The sequence below is a fragment of the Poecilia mexicana genome, unplaced genomic scaffold (assembly GCF_051168715.1).
Source record: "Poecilia mexicana isolate PSO_F unplaced genomic scaffold, ASM5116871v1 scaffold_7, whole genome shotgun sequence".
In the NCBI taxonomy this organism is placed as follows: Eukaryota; Metazoa; Chordata; class Actinopteri; order Cyprinodontiformes; family Poeciliidae; genus Poecilia; species Poecilia mexicana.
This window is the reverse complement of record NW_028263376.1, coordinates 3,498,670-3,519,604: the sequence shown is the minus strand read 5'-3', so window position 1 is coordinate 3,519,604 and position 20,935 is coordinate 3,498,670. Positions and strand designations below refer to the sequence as shown.

At 39.1% G+C, this 20,935-nt stretch overlaps 1 protein-coding gene across 1 annotated transcript in view; it reads right to left on the bottom strand.

Annotated features, from left to right (window-relative positions):
- Window positions 1-20,696, bottom strand: part of plxna1a (plexin A1a) — a 311,405-nt gene extending 290,709 nt beyond the window's left edge. Inside the window, exons 1-2 of the mRNA XM_088006887.1 lie at window positions 20,397-20,696; window positions 11,653-11,869 (exon numbers count right to left, since the gene is read on the bottom strand). The gene's annotated coding sequence lies outside the window, so the exon portion shown is untranslated. The remainder of the gene's footprint in view (window positions 1-11,652; window positions 11,870-20,396) is intronic.
- Between the last annotated feature and the right edge of the window lie 239 nt (window positions 20,697-20,935).

Sequence of the window (20,935 nt, the reverse complement as noted above, 5' to 3'; positions counted from 1 at the left end):
AATTTAAGTCCATTTGTAGCCCCTTGTGTTTCTCGATGGCTAAATTGCCTGTCTGTGTCGCCTTTATATTGGCTTCCAGAACATTGCAAGCTTATAAAAGTGGCAATTCATGGGGTAGTTTTTAAATGGCTAGGGAGATGCCTTAGCACTACTGTTTTGAGAAAGAGAAGCTTGCAGTGGCTTAAATGGATTGGAGTATGTTTTTGACCCAGCGATTTGCTTTATTGATGAGTGGAAGCATTTATATCAGAACTGCAGCAATCCTGTCTCTTGCGAGGCTCCTCCATCCAGCAGAGTCCAGATGAATATGAAGAGGGGAAAACTGAAGCTGGACTGACAGATCTTCACTTTTAGGGACTCCAGCAATCACTCTAAAACTATAAAAGCAAAGCTAAAGCCAGACACCTGCCACTGAGTCTTGCACTCTACCCCTTCCCGAAGCACGATTGTCCTGACCCGCTAACCCTATCGACGGCCAGTTTGTTGCAAAGTCAATTACCTGATCACAATCCAAAACAATCAAATGGGCTAAAATAAATCACATCTGCTTACTCTGCAGATGTTTCATTGGGACAACAGCTGCTACGTCCTTCAGCAAAGCGCTGAACCTGAGAGAAATGCCTCTGATCATGGAAAACAATATGCATCACATATGGCTCTCTGATCCCCTTTCTGAACGCACAAAGTCACTGGCAAAATATTATAGTAACTCCCCCATTCATATACACACACACACCCACTGTATGACTAAGCACTTAACAAAATTAGATGTGTGTGCGCGTAGAAGCATGTGTGTGATGATTAGGGGAGTGTCACTATAGGAGCTGACTCAGCGTTCCTGCCCGTCGTTTTACTGCGGCCTCCTCCTAGCAGAGCCAACAGGGATCTCTGAAAATGGTTAAAACATTAAATTGATGACCTGATATTTTTCAGCAGCTGGTAAATTGGTTTTGTCAGCAGCCTGGCAAATACACTGACATATTCCTTAGTTATAAGTTCTTTCTGCCCTCCTGTGTCCTTTCTTTGCTTGGGATTTGCTTGTTCACAAGTTTTAGTTTTGTCACAGCTTTTCGGGCCATAAATGTGTTTTATTCATTATGTGATCGCAATTAGTCATCTTGAAAACTTTTATGAAAGTTATCCAAAACACTGGTAACAAAAAGACTTGATCTTGATTTATACAGGTGCTGGTCATAAAATTAGAATATTGTGATAAAGTTCATTATTTTCCATAATGTCATGATAAAAATTAAATTGTCATATATTTTAGATTCATTGCACACCAACTGAAATATTTCAGGTCTTTTATTGTTTTAATTTTGATGATTTTGGCAAACAGCTCATGAAAACCCAAAATCCCTGTCTCAAAAAATTAGAATATTATGAAAAGGTTCTCTGAACGAGCAATAAAAATAATCATCTGAATCAACAAAGTAACTCTAAACACCTGAAAAAGATTCCTGAGGCCTTTAAAAACTCCCAGCCTGGTTCATTACTCAAAACCGCAATCATGGGTCAGATTGCTGACCTGACTGCTGTCCAGAAGGCCATCACTGACATCCTCAAGCAAGAGGGTGAGAAACAGAAAGAAATTTCTGAACGAATCGGCTGTTTGCAGAGTGTTATATCAAGGCACCTCAGTGGGAAGTCAGTAGGAAGGAAAAAGTGTGGCAGAAAACGCTACACAACGAGAAGAGGTGACCGGACCCTGAGGAAGATTGTGGAGAAGGGCCGATTCCAGACCAAATTAAATTTTCATCTCCATAAAACTTTTCAGCAGATGGAAGCATGAAGTGCTCCAAAATCTTCTGATAGCTGCTGCATTGATCCTGCCCTTGATAAAACCCAGTGGACCAACACCAGCAGCTGACATGGCACCCAGACCATCACTGACTGTGGGTACTTGACACTGGACTTCTGGCATTTTGGCATTTCCTTCTCCCCAGTCTTCCTCCAGAGTCTGGCACTTTGATTTCCGAATGACATGCAAAGTTTGCTTTCATCCGAAAAAAGTACTTTGGACCACTGAACAACAGTGGTCCAAAGTGCTGCTTCTCTGTAGCCCAGGTCAGGCGCTTCTGCCGCTGTTTCTGGTTCAAAAGTGGCTTGACCTTTGACCTGGGGAATGCGGCACCTGTAGCCCATTTCCTGCACACGCCTGTGCACAGTGGCTCTGGATGTTTCTACTCCAGACTCAGTCCACTGCTTCCCCCAAGGTCTGGAATCGGCCCTTCTCCACAATCTTCCTCAGGGTCCGGTCACCTCTTCTCGTTGTGCAGCGTTTTCTGCCACACTTTTTCCTTCCTACTGACTTCCCACTGAGGTGCCTTGATATAACACTCTGCAAACAGCCGATTCGTTCAGAAATTTCTTTCTGTTTCTCACCCTCTTGCTTGAGGATGTCAGTGATGGCCTTCTGGACAGCAGTCAGGTCAGCAATCTGACCCATGATTGCGGTTTTGAGTAACGAACCAGGCTGGGAGTTTTTAAAGGCCTCAGGAATCTTTTTCAGGTGTTTAGAGTTACTTTGTTGATTCAGATGATTATTTTTATTGCTCGTTCAGAGAACCTTTTCATAATATTCTAATTTTTTGAGACAGGGATTTTGGGTTTTCAAGAGCTGTTTGCCAAAATCATCAAAATTAAAACAATAAAAGACCTGAAATATTTCAGTTGGTGTGCAATGAATCTAAAATATATGACAATTTAATTTTTATCATGACATTATGGAAAATAATGAACTTTATCACAATATTCTAATTTTATGACCAGCACCTGTAGTTAAGTTCCAGCACAGGTTATTCGAGACTGAACACACCAGCGGCGTACACGCTTAAATCAAACTTTTATTCACAAAAGAATACACCAGACACCAAGCAAGAAAGAAAAAATGGATGCTTACATTGTTCAAGTCCCTTAACAAACACTTAAAATAACTTTAGATTGATTACATTTCCATAAATGGGGAGTTCCTGACCCAAAATGATGTATGCAAAATGCATGCAATTCAGTAAGGTCCCAACTGGCTGGAAGGTGTATAAAAATGTAAAAATATTACAGCACAATATATTTTCTTACCTTTGTAAGAAAACATACAAACTTACAGAATACTATATAATAAAAGTAAAACTTTTTCCTTTTACTATGAAGGTAGAAGACACTGCCCTCTTGATTCCCTTTCCTTTCTCTTTTGTTTTTCCAATTATCAGTTTGTTAACCTGACATGTTTTCGTCATTGCTCTACTGGCTTCACCCTGTTTTTCTTTACTGGTTGCATCCAAGATACTCAAAAGAAAATGCAGCTTAGGAAGCTAAAACACCTGGGCTCAATGCTAATGGATACAAACGCTTCAAATCACGCAGTGCTTGACATGCCTCCATATAGACTTTTGATGTAAACCAGACGCACCTGATGCTCAAAACGTGTTTGGTGTGAACGCATCATTAAGCTGAACAGTCTCCTGAATTGGTAGATTTTAAATACGTGTTATATTACATCAAGGTAAAAGTTTTTGCGTTCAAATGGCTTGATGAAAAGATGAAGAATAAAAAAGTCTTCATAGCTAATTTGGAGTGTTTTTTACATATCATCGTACTAATGGATGTGGTACCATTAAATGTATGAAAAGCCAAAATTAATTTAAAAGTTTCCAAATCTGACCCATTATTTACTGTTTTTTGAGGCTTACAAATGCAATGATGCTGATTTTGTCATTACTTGTAAAAATCTTGTTAGCCATAAGAAAGAATGTGGTAGTTGGCTTAGTAAGCCAACTACCACTACCAGAATGAAAACAGGGTTTTCATTCTGGTCTTCATCTTTATGATGCTGCAAACGTTGACCAAAACTAAAAGCCAAAAAAGGTTGTAGAGTCAGATCTATCACTACCCTTCCATTTAACCTCTTCACCCTTCCAATGTTCCAATTTCTTCAGCCTCCTTCATCTGGTCACTTCACCTCCCTTCTTCATTGTGCTCTGGCAGCAAGCAAAGACAGCACACATTACCGCTTTTCACAAATCCTTTCACCTTCACGGACCTCTCCAATCCCTCTTCATGGTCATTTCTTCTCCACCTTGACACAGGAAAAAAAATCCCATTGTCTTTAAATCTCTCGTTTCGCTGTGGAATAAAATTATTTTCTTGAAGCATATTGCAGCTCTTTCAGAAGCAAAGGCGGGTTTCACTCAGGTCAAATGCTTTCGTGATTTCTTTTGAAAGAATTGGGGAAAATTAAACTTTTCACAAGGTGTAATGTGACTTTGAGCCTACTTCCAAGCATTCAAACAGTTTGCTCTCTCTTAGACTGCAGCCTCCCAGAGCAAATAAAGCATGTTAAAATTAATCCTTGCAGCAGGTAAATGGATATAGTGTAATGTTCTTCATGGCATTAAATAATATACACAGTGTCTTGCAAATGTATTCATACCTTCTAACATTTAACATGTATGTCCCAGGTTATAACTAAAAACCTCTATGTATTTTTTGGGGGCATTTTCTCCTAGAAAAATGAAAAACCTAATCCTAATAATGGACCAGGAAGTGGTTTGAAAAGTGGACAGAAAGATTGGTTGAGTGAAACACAAGGCCATAATGGAAGTTAACTTGTCAAAAGTTTCACCTTCCACGGATGCTGTGGTGGCGCTGGCGTTAAGCACAGCCCACATAAGGAGGCTTTAGTCCTCAATGCCTCCATTGCAGGTTTGATTCCCGGCCTGATGATCTTTGCCACATGTTTTCCCCCTCTCTCGTTACTCACTTTCCTTTCTGACCATTTTCAAATAATGGCCACTACAGCCAACAAAACCTTAAAAATAAATAAAAAATAAAAAAATAAGTTTCACTTTCCAGCAGGACAACCAGAAATCCAATGGAAAGGTTCAGATCAGCCTGGTGTGGAAAATTACAGATGGAATCACAGCATTGGACTTATAAAACTGTAGTTAAAGCAGCAACTCTAACTTAGGTGACCCTTTGTGAACTCATAATGAAAGTGCAGCGAAAAGACTTTTTTTTTCTGTTAACTTCTGACAAAACATCCAACTGGAAGCGTAGAAAGTAGAAGAGAGATGTGCAAAAAAATAAATAATGATGCAATTCTGAATTTGGATGTACAAAAAGGGAACAAGCGTATAAAGAAGATGTGTGTCTGTGTTTATATGCAACAAACAAGGCAAGCTGACTTAACTTATGCTGCAAAAACAGGACATTCAGGGATTCTTTTTTCTACTTACTTATTGAGATATAGGTCAGGCATACACTCGTACACACACACACACACACACGCACACACACACACACACACACAGCCGGATATATGCAGTATAGAAACTGATTATTTTTCTGTCTCAGCTGCTCAGACAGCACAGAACATACGGCAGAAATTGGCCAATTGGGACACCAAACACAAGCTGCGTGCTCCACAGAAGCAGAGGAAAATTGGGTTGAAGAAATTCTTTTAATTGCTGACAAAACGGCAGAAATATCTCTCCTCTACTTGGACTCGGACAAGGAGCCACCTGCCCACATGGCCTCTGCCTCGCCATGAAAGCTCCTAAAGCAGGTGCTAATTACAATCAGAAAAGATCCTGCATTAGCTAACGAAGCAAAGGTTAGAGATCAAGGTGGCACGTCACCTCCATCCGCGGCCGCCCGTCACATCTGTGCGCCATCGAAACCGTCTTTTCCCTTTACAAGGTGAACTATTTGAGTCGATCTGCCCCGTTTGATCTGCTATGGCCTTTCAAACAGGGAGCTGGATCAAAAAGGTGACAGCAGCTTTAAAGCATCTCTACCTCTATACCTTGTTGCTATCCTCTTCTCCTCAATCCTCCATCTTCCTCAGCGTCACTCAAAAAAAAGTGGCTTTAAGTTCTAAAGAACACTGCATACTAGAAGTGTTAAGGTTATTGCAACAGGATATCATCTCTATGTCTGTCAAAGAAGATCAGATTAAAACAGGTATTTTCTCTCATATCCACAAGTCTAGCTTTAAAAAAATCTCAAGTTATGTATTAGTCTGTTTAATTGCAAAGAGGACATAAAATTTGCTATGAAATCTGAGAAGAGATTTAAACACACCTTCCCATGTAAATATGTAACATCGCTGGATTGCACTTGAACACATCCAGAGTGTTTATGAATGGAACTAAGTGCTAAAAGCAACGTTCTGTAGGGAAACTTTAAAAAAAGGCACCAAGACAAAATATGGAGGAGTCCCAGCTATTGCTAAACTCTGCTATTTGGGAACATTCTCAAGAAGCTACTATGGGAAAAGAAAGATGGACTAAGCCACTGACATGTCAGGGTATGCATTAAGGTAGACCTACCTACCTAGATACCTTTATCTAGCTCTGTGATTAACTGACATACTTCCCTGAAACTAGAAACTTATTTTAAGTCAATAATTCCAAAATGTTGATTTAAAAATATACTAGTTCCACTGGTAGATTTTTTTACACTTATAACAAAGCATTTTTTCTACACTATGCCAGTGCAACTAGTACATGTTCATCATTATTAAAGAATTATTGACTTAAAACCAATGTGAAAAGTTGTATGCGAGTTAGCTTAGTCTTATTTCACATGTACCGAGATATGTGCACAAGAAACTAGATGAAAAGTACTTAGTAAGATTTTGTGCTTCTGCAGTGCACTGGTGACCCTGGTTGATAACCTACCAAGAACAGCCGCTTTCGCTGCAGAGAGTGGACCAACATGATATTGATCCCCTTTGATTATGAATAGGATGTCACCTAAACAGAATAAGGTGTAGTTGTAACAGTCAGTGTTAGACTATTCCCAAAACTAAAAGATCAGCATAATGTAGATTCTGCATGTGCACAAAGGCATAAAAAAATGTATGGATATGAAAGGAATGGATATTACCATAAGCTTAACATTTTTGTTTTTATTTTAACTTTATAGCTATTTTTTTCTTCTCGCACTTCAAATCACCAGTATTTGAATATAAAAGCCTGTCACAGAGCTTGCTAATAAATGCATATCAAACCAAATGTAACTTGAGTTTATAATCAAATGTGCATTCATGCAAGGAAACCTAACATTGAGCAACTTTACTACATCTATTTTATAAAAAAAAGTCCAACGTAATCTGAGAACTGCTCTTCTGCAAAATAATCAGATTCCAACAGCAGCTAAATCAGACTATATTCATGTTTTGTTGTGAAACACAAATGTACCTTGCAGCCCATAGTCAACAGCAGCTCAACAGGAGAGAACTTGGCTCTCACATTGCTGGGTCGGCACTTTGCTTCCCACCGGGCCCCTAAACAGTACTTAAACGCAGATTTCTGAAAGTGCCGTGCATAAAAAGCTCTCGGTTTAATGTTGGTTTCATTCTGTCCTGTAGTAGCAGTTATGACGGTGCACGCCTCCTGTGGGCGTTTATCAGAAAGCGCTTTTATTGACATGCTCTAATTGTATATCTGTGCTGCTGCCTCCTCCGCCTCCCCACGTCTTTGTTTGTTGCAGCCTCTCTGGGTGAGGAGCAGCAGGGTTTGTGTCGATTCTCTGTGGCTCTCATCTCAGTCGGGGTCTGAGAGACCCCCGCTGCACCACCTGAACCCCGTACACATGCATGCACACACTTGCTTTAGCCTATAGCCTAAATAAAAGTTTCCCAAAATGTGAGCAAGGTGGTTTGTCCAATCCAACACATATATTTAGCTAAAGAAATCTTCAATAAAACATTTAAACATAAAAAAACAGCTGAACTTTAGATGAAATGTTTAGTTCCACTATCTTCACTTTTAATAATTCGCACGCTTCCTATGTGCGTGGGAAGCGGCAAACTTGAAGTCCCTTTGACGGAAATTAGATACAGCACCCACATATCTAAATAACACATTAAAAGATTGGTCAGAGCACAGCATGAAGAGGAGTTTCTATGTTCTAAGAACAAATGAATAATACAAAACTCCAAGAATAAACTGGGTAATTGGGTTAAAGGCAGCTCAGAGGGTGTACAGCTCACCGCTGTTGCCCGAGTCCGACAGACTCATTAGGGGTTGAAAACCTCTATTAAAAAAAGAAAAAAATCCCCCCTCTCTGCGCTCACAGGTGCAACAGCAACTCAAATGTTCCCTGTGGTCACGATGTCGTCGGCGCAACGACAAACGCCGTCGCTCTGGGTGTTACGCCTCGGCTCCAAAATGGAGGTGATGCTCAAGGATTCAGCCTTATCAAGGAGTCCCAGGGCAACTGTGTCATTATGACACATGTACTTAAAAATATATATTTCTCACATGTCCTTGCATTGCATCTCCTCCACATCAGCTCACTCTCACTCATCCTCCTGAGCTCAAACCCCGAGAGGGATGAAAGTAGAAAGAGAGGAGTGGGGGTAGGTGGAGGATGAGTAGGTATGTTCAGAATACGAAAGGGAAGGCTTTCCATTTTTCCCTCTCCCTACAAAACACACCACCTAAAGATATTTTTTTCATTCTTCCTCCTCCTCCTCTTTTTTTTTCCTGTGTGCTTGGCAGCCAGACCAGTGGCTCATTGCCCATATAGTCTTTCCAAATCAGCCCGCACCTACGCACATCACACAAGTCAAAAATTCATAAGGTGACACAAAACTGTCAGCGCATGTTGATACGACTCCCGAATGATGACAAAATGTTTGGAAGTGGGCGGATGAGGGGCAGAAAATACACACACACACACACACACACACACACACACACACACACACACACACGCACGATTCCAGAGTGTCTCAGACTCCGGAACACATAAACAGGGATGCCGCCAAAAAGTTTACAAAGGGGTGGTCGATTAAACGGGAGCGGGGAGCACAGATAATTCAACATGAAAAGCTTTTTTACAAAGGTAAAGGTTGTGTATGGGGTGGTGGGAGCCAGACGAAGGTGAGGAATTTAAAATACTACAAAAATTCTTTTTTGTAGTATTTTACAAAAAAATTACAAAAAATGTATTTAATTTAACAGAGTAAATTAAATAAATCAGGGTTCAAGCCAATTTTAATATGATGTCGTGACCTACAGGAATAAAATCAAAAAATAAATATAAAATAAATCTATTTGTACACGTTTAAACCAATTTTTAGGTTTAACGTTTGGAAATCATTCTAGCCAAATTTTGTGATTTCTAAAGGCAGTTCAGCAGGTAGCTTAACATCATTTCCCAGAGCAAATTTAAAAACATCTTACATCTTAGTTTGATGTATCCCAAAAAAAATGATGGAAGGTATATATATATATATATATATATATATATATATATATATATATATATATATATATATATATATATATATATATATATATATCTCAGTGACGTGCGGTGAGGTTCATTGCTGGTGAGGCACTGACTTACAACTTAGACACCATGCATGCTATTGGACGTACGGAAATTTCGCGCATGCATACAACGCTGGGGGGCAAAAATGATGGAAGGTATATATATATATATATATATATATATATATATATATATATATATATATATATATATATATATATATATATATATATATATATATATATATATATGCCTCCCCCTGCCTCCCCTGACTTGCGGTCAGGGGAGGCAGGTGAGGCTCTCATGGAAAAATAATAATAAAATCATTTATATTGCTATTTTCACCCTGTGGTGATACTATAAAGTATCTATTTTTTACTTAAGTTAACCAATTCTGATTATTTTTTCTTCAAAATTGCTGGATTTTCACATTTTCCCATTCAAATACTCAGAAGAGAAGCAGCAGCGAGCTGAGCCTCACCTGGGATTGTGCAACCTCTCGCTAACTGCACTGGCTGCCATTCTATGAGAGCATGTTCGTCCTGTCTGTATGCCAGCAATAAAATGGCTAAAAAAAACATTTAATATATGGACTGATTTTCCATAATTTAGCTTATTTATATAATGTACAGTGTTTTTTGTCACCAACTGTGTGTGTATCGTGTTTTGTGTGCGGAGGAGCGATCAGAAACGGCAGAGAACAGACTTGAGGTGACGCAGGCAGTTCTCTTGCCTCATGGCAGGGGGCGCTCATGATCCCAGATATTGTGACTCCACAACTGCAGAGTAAGAGACAGCAAGCTAGCCATACAGTAAATAAGTCAAGTACAGCAATATATTTGTTTTCTCCTCTCTTCCGACGTCAACATGAAAGACTACATTTCTACACTTTAACAGTTTTCTAAAGTGGATTTTCAGTTGAAGCAGGAGATAATAACTAAAGGAAGACCAACACCGGAGCTGAAAGTTTTGCTTCGAGACAGTTTGATGATTCTCAAACGGAGTAGAAAAGACTTGCAGAGGATAGACTTGGCTTTAGATGAACGGATATTTTTGTGCAGAATTAGGGGTGCATGGATTTCATGGATAAGTAAAGGTTAGACAGCAATAAGATGTTTTTATTTAGTTTAATGAAATGTGCGTTTTGTGGGCAGTTTGTATGTCTAAATAATTCAGCAAAGTAGAAGCAGTAGCTAATCTACCACAGCAATTATTTATTAATAAAACATTAAGCCTAAAATGTACTACAACAACAGACTGAATGTTCTGTTCTGTGTGCAAAATTCTTGAATGTTTTTTGGTGTTAAATCCTAAAACATGAAGCGGCATTGTTGTCAGTTGCTATGGCAACGAGTCTGCGTAGCTTGGTGAATACAGATCACTTTGCTGTGGATCATAGCACGAAATTAATACCTACATTTCTTAAGTTTCACTGAGTTAACGCGGCTATGGATGACATGTAAATGATTAGTCTTTTTGCCCCCCAGCGTTGTATGCATGCGCGAAATTTCCGTACGTCCAATAGCATGCATGGTGTCTAAGTTGTAAGTCAGTGCCTCACCAGCAATGAACCTCACCGCACGTCACTGAGATATATATATATATATATATATATATATATATATATATATATATATATATATATATATATATATATATATATCTGATGTGGAGGAGATATATAATTAATTATGAAATTCCCAGTTCTTCCCAATTAGTGACAAATTAGTTACACAAATTCATTGGGGTGGTCACCCTGCCTGCCCCTCATCTTAGCAGCGCCTCTGCAAACAAAATAGAGAATTAATTTAGGGTTTCCAAGTTGGCTGGATGCCTTGAGTGAATTTCCATTTATTCAGCAAACCACAAAACTACTTCGATGCACCAAACTGACACTAAACAAGCCCTAAAACTCACATCCATGCATTCTATATTAACACATCCACTTTGCATCCAAATTCCGCATTGTCCTTATAGCAAAATTAAAGAGACCTCTCTGCGTCCTGCAAACTTGCGAAATTCCAGTTAAAACAAAACTGGAGATGTTCACTCCTGTGGAAGATCCGCAACCTTCCAGCGTGCGTTACTGGCTGCTTTCGCCCCGTGTGCGCAGCGACAACCTGGAGCTGCTCGTTCAAAGCGCCAAAATGCAAAATGTTAAAAAGAAAAAAAAAAGAAAAGAAGACGAAAAATGCTCCATCGGAGTGGTGCATGTTGGTTCAGGTGAAAACAAGGAAGCATCGCTCGGGGAAAAAAAAAACATAAGGACAGAGCAGAGGTATGGGTCGGAGGTGGTAAGGAATGGAGAAATTTTAAAAAATAAAAACAAAAAAAAGTAGAGGGTGGAAAAAGTTTGCATGTACTTACTTATTAAGCCGTGTTTTATATTATCCCTGCTTGGCATTATTTCTTCTTTTCTTTAGGATGTCAGAGTTGCAGCAGAGGACGTTTCCATTCCCGCTCGGCTCGTCAGAGAGCAGCAGCAGCAGTTCAAAAAGCTCAGCTCTGCAGATCCGTGCGCACAGGAGAGCAGCGCTCAGCATGAATGAGACAGGAGCTGCGGTTGGACTCCGGCATCCCCATGCTACATACGGATGAAGAGGGAACAAGGAGAGAGAGAGAGATGGAGAGCTTAGTGAACATGCGCCCCCCAGTGGATCCGGTGCGTAACTTCGGGGGTTGCACGATGCACTTCTGCCAGTCGCGCATTGGTGGCAGCATTGGACCCGTTTCAGTCTGCGGCTTCGTGAGCTCCTTATCCCCTCCTTGTACTCCGGTTTTAGGCTGTCTGACAACAATCAGGGTCTGTGATTGAAGATGCTCCCGTTCAGCTTGACTGATTGCACCTGTCATCTCACAGAGCACAGATGTGTGCCCCTGTTCTCTCTTTGTTTTCTTTGCCTCTTGTGTTGTTTTTACATCATACTTTTCAGGGGCGAGGTGTGGCTTGAGCTTCTGCTTTTACAGTAAAAGTATAAATACCTAGTCATTAACAGCATATTGCTAAAGTATTCATACCCCTTGACGTTTTTTCTAGTTTGTCATGTTGCAACCACAAATTGCATATCTATTTCAATGGGATTATATTCTACATAATTCAACCAAAAGTAGTACACAATGATTTAAACCATTCATACCCATTTACTCCAATATTCCCACCTACAGGTTTCACCAACTCAAATTTAAGAACCACTATAAACAGAATTTAAGACCAACATCTATGGGCTTTACTCTGCACAAATATGGTTTATGAAGAAACTGTATGGGAAAAAATAGTTGAAGGAAAGCCACACCTTGGTCAGAAGGTCAGGCCAGTTTTGGTCTCAGGTACATGCTGTGCTGTGGAAAACTGCAGAACATCACCATAAATACAGCATTCCCACAGTGAAACAAGGCAGTGGCAGCATGCCTGTCTTCAACTGGGAGAGAGAGACTCAACGAGGGGTAAATACAAATGTATGCCACACTTTAAAGAGTTTTATTCACAAAACATTTTAAAAATCATGTATGAGTTTCTTTCCACTCAACAATCATGTACTTCTTTGTGTTTTATAAATTCCAACAAAATATTTTGAAGTCTTCACTTTCAACGTGACAAAATGAGAAACATTTCTAAAGCTCTGCTTGAACAGAAAAATATGTGCAGCTCGGTGCTCGTGAGCATGCCCACGCCATGTGTGTGCCTGCTTCTTTTCAATAGCATTTAATGCTGAAGGTCAGCTTCCCTCGTTGAAACTCGACAAATCATCTCCATCGGCAGTGCTGGCCTTGTCTCTTACCTCGTCAAACATTTGCGGTTGGCCATGTCTCATTTAGAGCAAGATGACTTTTTTTTCAGGCCATGAATGTAATGGGAAAAATCTTGGGAGCTTACATTAAAAAAGTAATATCTGAATTTTCTTCCTGCACATGCAACATTATCTACATTACAGGAATTAATATTTCTGTTGCTTGTAAAAAACAGACACAAGGTGTTTGATTGTCGGTTTACACCGGCTTCTTAGGAGACATCACCAGGATATAAGGCGATTTAATTGTCCACAAAACAAACACTGCTTGTTCACAAACATCTCCACTTAAGTCCAACACTCAGCAGCTACAGCCTCACAGAATACAAATAAATCTACAGTTTATCTTTAATTTTTAAACATGTAAATTATTTTCAATGTGGTGTTTAGAAACATTTGGGGGAAATTCAGAAGAAGGCTCTTTCTAGATGAAGGTCCTGGGACTGTACCGTCATGGGGGCCAGCTCTGTGAGACAACCTGCATATTTTACAGATATTCATCCTTAATGCCATCTTAATTAGTATAGTTGAATTTTAAGTGCAGGTTTTAAGACATCTCTAGTATAAGTGCAAATGAATGAATCATGATCAACCTACCCATTCAAACCATGTTTTACAGTGTTTGGGGTCATCAGGGTGTGACCTTGTTTCACCATCAAAGTGTTAAACCTTCAGATGCACAAACTGTTTGGCCATTTAGAAATATGGAATCTCCAACAAGAACAGCTCTGGAATCGTCTTGCTGCAATGCATAGGTAATTAAATATTTTTAATGACCTATTCCGATTTATAAACAAAGTAATTATAAATCTGAGACTCCAGCAAAACAGAGCTGTGTAGATTCAGAATGGAAATCTTGAACCTAGAAAGGAGGATGGACTCCTGCTGTGTGCTCAAGCCGCAGCATTTCTATACAAGCACAAGATTTTGTTTTCCAGCTTCTCCTCCCTCCTTGGACCGGACTTTGACCTTTGCGGTCCCCTTGTGAATATTAAATGCTGATATTCCTGCCCATATTAGTGATGACTGGGGAGTTTTTTATCCAGGACAATGGTGGTGTCACATTCTCTTCTCTCCACACTGAGGAAGAGGATGTGGTTACACAGACGATCCATCGCTGCTCCGATTACTGCACGTGTACATGCTCATGTGCATGTGTCTGCTTGTGTGAACATCCTTTCTTGCAAAGTCCCAAGATTTTCTCTTTTTTTTTCTTCCTTCTTCCTGGTTTTAAAATGTGGCATCGCCGGGGTCTCAGGGTTCATCGCCCAGATTGGATTTTCAGACTCAGTATGTCATCAAAGGTGCATCTTAAGGTTGGATATGTTTCATGCATTGATCACAGTTATTAACCTGCCTTAAGAATAAATGTTATTCTGAAAATAATACGTGTTGAAATATACTAACTCGGAGTGGTTTAATTAATCAAAAACTCTTAAAGATAATACAAAGATACAGAGTGTAAGATTTAAAACAATATGTTTCATTTTAGGGCTGTTGTAAACGAATATTTTAGTAATCGAGTAATCTATCGATTATTCTTACGATTAATCGAGTAATCGGATAAAAAAAAATTATAAAATGAAATATTGGTAAATCTGGCATAATACCGGTGTTACTATCAGATATCAATATCAGTCCAATTTTTCATATTTGAGCATCCCTAACAGTTGCTTTATTGTAGTTTAGAAAACTAACCTGTAACAATAATAGCTCACTTTCTAAGTTAACCAGAAGAAAAGTTATAGAAAAATCTGAAATTATATTGAATTTAATAACAAAGAGGCAGGCTCACAAATATGCTTATAAAAAATGTCTACAATCCAGCTTTTAGTTTATGTATTCATCTTCAGTGAGTTTAATAGATTAATTAAACTCACCTTGCCACCTAACCTGTCACGCTTTGGGTTTGAAAATACGGGAAATGCCGCCTGGAGTGGGAGGAGAGGGCGAATGAACGAACGTAAGATGGGGTGGAGGGGAGGAAATAGACCAGCGGACTGACGAACCGTTAGACCGGGGGACGAACACGGGGGGAAGCAATACGGGATATTTACGACACCTTCACTGGTCACACTCAGAAACTCATCTACCAGCCATGTACGATGCGCTCCGCCACCCGTTTCTTCAGACCGGGATATGAAATTTATTGTGCGGTTCGTCGGTAAAGCTACATTTACACGGTAAGCATCAGCTACTCAGCCGCCCGCCCTGTTCAGTCTATCCGCTCACCTCAGCGCTCTTCCCGCCGTTCGCTTTCAACCAGCAGCCCCGGAGGAGAAATGCTGCCGTACTCCAGGCATTCCCCCAGTCATTTTAAGGATGCTTATTGGTTCCCCAAAAACGATAAAAAGTCGGGCATTATCATCAATCAATAAAATCCCCACGGGCCAATCTTGAAGATTGGACTTTATGCCGCTGAGACTTAGCTTTTGTCAACAACTCAGAGGCGGAAGTGAGAGCTCCACGCAACGCAAATGAAGTCCCGGCCGGAACACAGTGCGCTAACTAATAAAACATAAATTAACGAAGCTTCGAGGCAGGTAAATTTTCCTCGAGGAATTTTAGTAATCGAGGTACTCGAATCATTCGAGGAATCGTTTCAGCCCTATTTCATTTATGACCATTTTATTTTTAGTATATATCCATGCATTAATCTTAAAACAGAAGATCTAGTTAGAACCCAGACTTTAAATGCAACACTTTGAAAAATATTCACAGTACTTTTCAAACATTTTGCATTTTTCTCTCTCTTCCTCCATTGCTACTTACATATTAAGTAGCAATGGAGGAGGAGACCCTTTAACAAGAGGCGTTAATTTAACTATTAATTTACAGTAATTTTTTTGTTAAATTACTGTAATTTTTCAACTGACATGTGAACTTGTACTTATAGCTTGCCAGAACACGCCAGAATAAATTCTTAGCAGGTCCCTGTTGCTATCACACCAGTAGCATTTTAGCTAGCGCTTTGCCAGCTAAAATGCTACTGAGATGCGCGTGCCCTCTTGTGAGCGATGTCCTGGAAAAACAGGGGTCACTGTCAATAAAAGGAGTTTATTTCTATGGGTCAAAGTATCAACTATTTTCTGCTTTAAAATCGGATGAATTATCTTTGATTTTTTTTCAAATGGGAATATGTTACATTACAAACATGACATATTTAGATAAAATTAAATAAAATTAAAATAATTTTATAGACTGTGTTTCTCTTCTCTTTTTACCCTTTTTCAACAAAGGCTGTACATCTAATACTTTTTGTTGTAGAGATATAGTAATCTCGCAACAGTTTCTCTGACAAAGAAACCAAATCCACCTTTTAAATAACATTAAAAAAAATCAAAATTTTTCTCAAAAATATGAACTGTTTCCTTCTTTATTATAAGCTAGCTGGTGTTATTTCTTAAAAGGTCTTTCATAAGAAGATTAAGTTTAAAAAATTAAATTCTAATTAAAGAAAAAAACTAACCCTATTCTCTTTAAAACTGTTAGAATATCCGTTTGTACTTGCCATGATTATCAGAGAACGTTCAATGATATCTGCAGGTCCATCTATCCATCCATTTTCTATACACCCTTGTCCCTCAGTGGGGTCGGGAGGATTGCTGGTGCCTCTCCAGCGAATGTTCTGGGTGAGAGGCGCAGTACACCCTGGACAGGTCGCCAGTCTGTCGCAGGGCAACACAGAAACAGACAGGACAAACAATCATGCGCACACACACACCTAGGGACAATTTAGAGAGGCCAATTAACTTGACAATCATGTTTTTGGACTGTGGGAGGAAGGTGAAGTACCCAGAGAGAACCCACGCATGCACAAGGAGAACATGCAAACTCAGTGCAGAAAGACCCCAGGCTGGGAACTGAACCCAGGCCCTTCTTGCTGCAAGGCAACAGCTCTACCAACTGCTCCACTGTGCAGCCTTATCTGCAGGTCACTAATCTTAATTTTACCAACCAAATTTGATTATCAAGTCTACCCAATGTATGACAAGAATTAGTAAAGCTATGAAGTTCATTATAAACCAGTGAATTGCTGTCTCAACTCCAGAGTCATGACTTTTGAACCTGGTCAAACTAAACAAGAAAGCGACCTAATGGCTTTTGCTCAGCAGATGAGCTACGAAAATAACCCAGCATTTCCAAGATTAGGTAATCAATCGGAACTAAAAATGAAATCTGAATTTTTTTTCTTGTTAGTAGAAATAAATGGAAAAAAAGACACATATGTACTGCATTCACTGGCAGTAGGGGAAATGTTCCTGTTTCTTACAGCTTAAGTATAAATTCAGAACCTCTCAGTCGTTCTGCTCCCCAACGCGGCTCTCATTGTGCGTGGCTCGTCAGCGAGCAGTCAAGCATGGTGTGAACGAAAGCGTTTTCCACTTGCTTCACAATCTCTCTCCTTCATTTTCGCGCTTGGCTTCCATCTTCCTCCATCTGAGCCACCTTCCAACAGAGCCTTGATCAACAATGTCCATTTCATTTTACAATCGCCAACCGATGCCAAATCATAATTAAAATCTCCACAGAGAGAGCTGCCTGCAAAAGAAGCTAATTAGAAGTTAAAATAAAAACTGTTTTTCTGCTGCAGATTTTTTTTCCTTTTTTCTCTATCTCTATAGAGAGAAAGAGAGAGAGAGGTGGTGAGAGGAGAGCCTTTCTTGACATGAAATCAACTTCCTTTAACTTTTATGTTTCAGAGTCGAGGCCTGTGTGTCCGCATGTCAAGCCTACCTCTCTTTTTGTCTTTGATCAATGACAAAATCCTGAATATTTTTGTGATGTTTGATTCATCTGCTCCAAATGCAGCTGCAATTATAAAGACCAAAGGAAAAAGATGGAAGACATGGGCTGAAAGGGAATAAAAAAGTTCCAGAAAGAGTGCATGCAGAGAGGACGTTGGCAAATCAGAGACATAAGAAAAAAAAGGGAAAGTGGGTGGTTTTACTGCTGCATCTCAAAAGATGACCAGGCGCCTGTGCTCCTGCTTTGTCTCCATCTCGTGTGTTGCACACCCACGCTCACAGCACAGGTGTAGTCACACACACACAGAAACACACACACACAGGGTGAAAAAAGGCCACGCTTCCTTTGCGCTTCCTCCTTTTGTCTTTTCTGGAGGCGTCTGTAATTACAGCCAGGCCAGTGATGAGCAGCAGGGGAGGCAGCTGATGTTACGGCTAACTGGGAGATTTCAACCTTTGAAACTGTACGTGTGCGCCGGAGAGAAACGGCAATAAATAGAAGTCAAAGAGAGAGCCGTGGAGACAGTCTTTGGTTTAGCTTGTTTCAAATAAATCACACAAAATAAGAGTTGTTGCTGGAAGTCTGTAGCATCACAAGTTCTCTGTGTTGCTTTCTTTGAGCAATATATGACCCCATAACCATACAACCCTTCAGCTTTGCATTCACTGGCAGTAGGGGAAATATGAAGTAACTAACTCTGAGGGTTCACATGATGCTCAAAAGAGGCTTTACCACACAGGTGGATCATGGGGTGAAGTGGAGGTCACCCAGAACACTTTAAATCCTCTGCAGGACCAACCTAAATGCTTTCCCAGTTTCCTTTTTTCATCTGATGGTTGTCATACCTGGTGATGTCAACCCATGGCTTGGGGTTTACTCAGAGTTCTAAGTCTCCTTGTTTACCTTGTACTGTTGTTGCATTTTCCACACTTGCCAGAGCCACATGAAAACAACCTGAGCTTTGGACCACAAATCAGAACCTGCAACAAACTTCCGCACCTCCAACTTTCTGTTTCAATTCAGTTGCCTCCTGCCTGTCCACCCTTCAGTATTTATCGCTCAGGTCCCACCCATAGTCAAAGCAAACACCCGTGTACCCCATCGCCCCACCATGAGGAATAGGCGTCATTTACCTCAGACATCATCCTCAGCTCCTCTCAACAATATACTTCCCTGGTTCCTGGACTTGTACAATAAATGTGTAATAATTTTAAGAAGTTTTTTTTACTGCATCTCCATGTGTGTCAGAGAGATTCCCTTAAACCTGTCAAGGAGACTTTATTTGAAAAAAGCTGCATCCAAGATATTTTTTATTAGAGCAGGAACTATATGACCAATCATATACTTTATTAAAGGGACGGTACGGTGTTTTGCAGGTACATACTGCAATATCTAGTTGTACAGTAGATATGTTCTAAATTGAAATGCCTACAAAGGAACCAAATTATGTTTTTACTATGAAATGCCATATTCAGTATTTTATGCATTTTATTTTTTCAAATTTTACTTTTGTTAAACTATGCGGAGAGAAGGTGAATAATGAACAAAAAGGGAACTAAACTAGATGCAGAGGAACTACAACAAACTACGTGGAAAAAGACAGACACTGAATGATAAATAAATTGTAACACTTACAAATGCTACAAAAGCAGCATCAGAAGAGTGTCCTTTTAAGGAGCCTGAGGTGTGAATGAAAACAGGAGACAATGCTTTTAGTTTTGATTATATATATATATATATATATATATATATATATATATATATATATATATATATATATATATATATATATATATATATATGTATATGTATATAAGTGATTTGAATAAAAACAGACAATTACAGCAGCATGATGAGAGACAAGATAATTGACTCAGAATAAATTAATTCCAAAAATCATAAAGTCCATCGTCCTTTTTCTAGCTCACCATCTTCAGATCCAGATAAGGATCTGATCCAACGGAAAAAAAAAAAAAAACCTCGACCTAAAAGGTCGGGTTTTATCCAAAACAATTATGAACAAACATTCAAAGGAAATAAGTATTAAATTTAGGAATTTGGTTTATGCACATTAAATGCAAATGCAATTATTAAATTTCTAATAATTTTGACGAGATCAAACATTTCAATAATCAGGTTAAATTAACCATAATTTAAATAAAGTAAAACAAAAAGATTATCCATCATATTTCAAGCTAATCAATTTAAAGTTAAAGTGCACTTAAAAAAAAACAACAAAAAATAAAATAAATTGTCAAATACTCAAGCAGAGTGAGAGAAAGAAAAAAAATTAAATAAATAAATATTCTGCTCAATATCAAACTTAAGTGTAGCTACATTCTGTTCTGATCAATTTCATTTTAAACTTCACTGCCTCAGCATCAATACAAACGTGCCAGAACACGCACAAAATCAGGTTACCTTCTCATTGAGAGTGGGGCATAGTTAGTCACAATCAGCTGTGACAGAATCCAGGTGACACCACCAACAATTCTGACAAAACAACGCTCCAATGAACAATCAAGCAGAAGTTTCACATGTAAAAGCAATACTGCTGTCAAATAACAGACTCACCAGGGAATCAAATCAGTAGGTTCAAAGATTTGGATCAGTTTGTGTGGAAGACGCCAGCAGCAACCCGCAGTGGAAACAGGTGAGGATGTTCAAACTGCGCGCTGGAGGCGGGGCTTTAAAGAAGCTGGCAGAGTTTGGGGCAACACATGAAGTGGGCCCACAAAAATAAAAGTCCTTGACTAATTATGGGTTACACAATTAAAATTGGCAAAACCCAAATGAAAATAATAAACAATGGGATATAGCAAGACCTTTCAAACATTAGATAAAGAAATTCTCAGAAAACCCCAAACACTCATGGATCATGACACTAAATTGTATATTTAAACAAATTACAGAATAATATATATACAGTTTGATTTAAGTGTTTAATACATTTTAAAAAGTGATCTGTTTTTGTCAGACTTTGAAATAAAAATAGTAAAATTATATTTAAGAAGCATTGTGTGATTGTATTTCATAATTTATTTCTTTTTCTATAGATAATATGTCGATGTGGATAATCTAATGTATGAAGTACAATGCTCCTCTGGGTTATT